The 3,988-nt window shown below is 49.7% G+C and overlaps 1 protein-coding gene across 4 annotated transcripts in view; it reads right to left on the bottom strand.

Annotated features, from left to right (window-relative positions):
* The window catches only part of TRAPPC9 (trafficking protein particle complex subunit 9), a 622,060-nt gene extending 621,130 nt beyond the window's left edge, over window positions 1-930 (bottom strand). For all 4 annotated transcript variants that reach the window (XM_046642579.1, XM_046642581.1, XM_046642580.1 and 1 more), the window contains exon 1: window positions 828-930. The gene's annotated coding sequence lies outside the window, so the exon portion shown is untranslated. The remainder of the gene's footprint in view (window positions 1-827) is intronic.
* Window positions 931-3,988: the final 3,058 nt, after the last annotated feature.

The following is a 3,988-nucleotide window of genomic DNA, read 5'->3' as shown; positions in this document are numbered from 1 at the left end:
AGGGGGCGAATGGGGGGATGGAGGATGTCACAGCTCCAAGCCTGTCAGCTCATTTTGAACTAAACCGAGACCTGCTTTCAACATGTCAATCCCTCTCTCTATAAAAACATGTGCAATCAGGCACCCCCCCCCCCCCATCCTAAAACCAGAAAACTCTGGGTTAAGAGGCATTCACATCGGGAAGGGGAACTGGGACGGGACGGCCAGAGGCAGAAGACCCAAGGCAAGCACAGTACTGTCACTCTTTCCCCGGGACTTCGTTGGGATAAACTGCAGTTTACAACACTAGGATCTCATCCTGGGAAACAGCGCCTGAAGTCGCCGGGCTGGATCTGAAGCACTTTTAATTCAGAGAGACTGAGGAGGAAAAAGGGAGAGGAGTGAAGCCCCGGGGTGGCTGGGCCGGGAGGGCGGCCGGGGCCGTGGGCTGCAGCCCAGCTCGGACACCTGCCCCGGCCGGAGGTCCCCAGATCCCGCCGGGTCCGGGGATCGGGGCCGCTGGCCGAGCAGAGCCAGTCCGAGCGGAGAGGACCCGCCGGCGCAGGAGGGGAAGGGGTCGACGGCTGCGCACTGAGGAGGCAGGGGCCGGGGCCCACGAGGCGGCAGGTGTGGGCCGGCTGGGGGACGGCTGCGGACACGGCCCTGCACAGGTGTGACCGGGGCGCCAGGCGGGGTAACAGCCGGGGTCGGAGGCCCGGGCAGGTGTGGGCTGGCGCGCGCCCCTCAGAGGGACACCCGCTGACTCGCGCCCTCCACGCCTGACACACTCACGGCCCTCCCGCAGCCGGCCTGATCCTCGGCCCGGTAGCCCCCCACCTCGCACTTACACAGCCGGTAGCCCCGGGCCCGGAGCAGGAGCCAACGGCCTGGCGGGCGGCGGGGCCGAGCAGCCTCTGCTGCCGCTTCCCCGGCTCAGAGCTGGCGCTTCCGACTGGCGACCTAGCCGGCGGCGCTCCTGCGCATGCGCGAGGCTAGTCCCGGGCCGGCGATCCGCTCCGGGTTTTGAGAGAGACGCCGGGGAAGCTGGGGAGGAGGGAAAGAGACCAGAAAGACGGACAGAGAGAGAGGAAGGGGGGAAGAAGGGGGAATGGGGGGACCGGGAGGAGGGAGGAAGGAAGCGGGGGAAGGGGGTACCAGGAGGGGGAAGGGAGGGAGACCGGGGAGGGAGAGTAGCAAAGACAGAAAAGCTTTTGCTGCTGGGGCGGCGCATCCCGAAGGAGGGGCCAGTCCTGTCTCCGCGCCAGTTTCTAATCCCTCACGGCAGGCAGCTCAAATTTCACCTTCCTAGTGGAGCCCTCGGCGGAGGCCCCTGCAAAACCCCTACAGGATCACACCACCTGCCCCCGCGCCGAGCCGGGCTTCGTGTCGCTCCGGGGGCCAAGCACCCACAGGCGTTGTCGCCAATGCTCAGAACTACCCCTGCGGGGAGCATAATTTTCTCCTTTTTCAGATTGAGAAACGGGCACTCACGGTCTCAGCGTGCTCCCCGGGCGGGCGTGCTTTATCTGCACAGTCACAGGGGCTGGAGGGGGCAGGAGGCTGAGGGCAGAGCCTGAGCCAGGAGCAGACTGCCCGAGTGCTGGTGCGTGGTCCCCATCACTCGTGGGTAAAACCACTCCAGACTTTGGGGGCCCCAGTAGTTGATCCACATCAAAGGCTCGGAACAGGCCCTGGGTGTGAGACAGCTGTCCGTTAGTTCCAGGGCTAAGGCAACCAGTTTGGATTTAAACCCCTCTATGTTAAAAATAAATAAATAAAACAAAAAGGAATTTACATACATACCTTAGAACACATGTATCCTATTTAGAAAGATACACAAGGGGTTGTAAAAAGTGGCGTCTCAAGGGAGGGCTGAGAAAATAGAGGACCAGGGACCCTCTCTCCCTTATGTATTTTTGTGTTTTGTTTGAATTTTTTACCATATACATGTATTTCGTTTTCAATTAAAAAATGTAATGGAGGACAGGAGTGGCTCTCTCAGCAGATACAGCAGCCACAGAAAAACTGAGCCATCACTTTTGCTTTGAGCCAGCAAGCATTTATTGACTCTCTGCTATGTGCCCAGTGCTGTTTTATGTCTTATTTTATTATTCATATTTTTTTAAAATAATAATATGCTATTTCTCATCCTTGCCCTGGGCTAGTGGAAAACCAATTGAGTTTTTATTGAACTGTTTTCCAAGGAGTAGAAATGAGTTATAAACAGAACACATCTTCAGGGCAAAACAGGTGGAATGAATTTGCAGCATGCCAGATAGCCAGGAAGAATTTTCGACAGAGGTGCCCAGAGCCTGACAGAGAGGTACCTTCAGAACACCACAAAAGCTGCCCAAGGTGGCTGCTCCATGGGATTAAGAGTGCAGGTTGAATTTCTCCAAAGAAGATTATACAGATGGCCAATAGGCACATGAAAAGATGTTCATAATCACTGATCATCAGGGAAATATAAATCAAAACTACACTAAGATATCACCTTACACCCATTAGAATGGCAAAAATAACCAAAACAAAAAGTAACAAATGTTGGAGAGGTTGTGGAGAAAAAGGAACCCTCATACACTGCTGGTGGGAATGCAAACTGGTATAGCCACTATGGAAAACAGTATGGAGATTTCTCAAAAAATTAAAAATAGAAATACCTTATGACCCAGCCATCCCACTACTGGGTATCTATCCAAAGAGCTTGAAGTCAGCAATTCCAAAAGTCCAATTCACCCCAATGTTCATTGCAGCATTATTTACAATAGCCAAGACGTGGAAGCAACCTAAGTGCCCATCAACTGATGATTGGATAAAGAAGATATGGTGTATATATACAATGGGATACTACTCAGCCATAAAAAAGGATAAAATTGTCACATTCATAACAACATGGATGAACCTTGAGGGAACTGTGTTAAGTGAAATAAGCCAGATAGAGAAGGACAATCTGTGTATGACTCCACTCATATGAGGAATTTAAACATGTAGACAAAGACAACAGATGAGTGGCCACCAGGGGAAAGGGGGTGTGGGGGTGGGCACAAAGGGTATAGTGGTGCACCTACAACATGACTGACAAACAGTAATGTACAACTGAAATGTCACAAGATTGTAACCTATCATTAACTCAATAAAAATTAACTTTAAAAGAAAGAGTGCAGGTTGACAGTTACAGAACACAGAAAACAGATATTAAAAGAGGCCACTCTTCAAAACAAACTGGGATAAAAACAAAAAGACAACCCACCAATTGGGAGAAAATATTTGCAAATCATATATCCTATAAGGGGTTAACCTCCATAATATATAAGGAACTCACACAACTGAACAACAACAAAAAAAATGCCCAATCGAAAAATGGGCCAAGGAGATGAACAGACATTTTTCCAAAGAAGATATACAGATGGCCAAGAAACACATGAAAAGATGTTCAGCATCACTAATCATCAGGGAAATGCAAATCAAAACTACACTAAGATACCACCTTATGCCTGTTAAAATGGCTATAATCACTAAGACTAAAAATAACAAATGTTGGAGAGGGTGTGGAGAAAAGGGAACCCTCATACACTGCAAACTGGTGCAGCCACTATGGAAAACACTGTAGAGATTCCTCAAAAAACTAAAAATAGAGCTACCGTAGGACCCAGCTATCCCATTACTGGGTATCTACCCAAACAACTTGAAATCAACAATCCAAAGTAACATACGTTCCCTATGTTCATTGCAGCACTATTCACAATAGCCAAGACATGGAAACAACCCAAGTGCCCATTGACTGATAATTGGATAAAGAAGATGTGGTATATATATACAATGAAATACTACTCAGCCATAAAAAAGACAAATTCATCCCATTTGCAAAAACATGGAAGGATCTGGAGAGAATTATGCTAAGCAAAATTAGCCAGACTGAGAAAGTCAAACACCAGTTGATTTCACTCATATGTGGCATATAAACAAACACATGGACAAAGAAAACAGTTCAGTGGTTACCAGGGGAAGG

Source organism: Equus quagga, chromosome 16, assembly GCF_021613505.1.
Source record: "Equus quagga isolate Etosha38 chromosome 16, UCLA_HA_Equagga_1.0, whole genome shotgun sequence".
Lineage (NCBI taxonomy): Eukaryota > Metazoa > Chordata > Mammalia > Perissodactyla > Equidae > Equus > Equus quagga.
The sequence above is the reverse complement of the archived record's forward strand: the minus strand, read 5'-3'. Positions and strand labels throughout refer to the sequence as shown.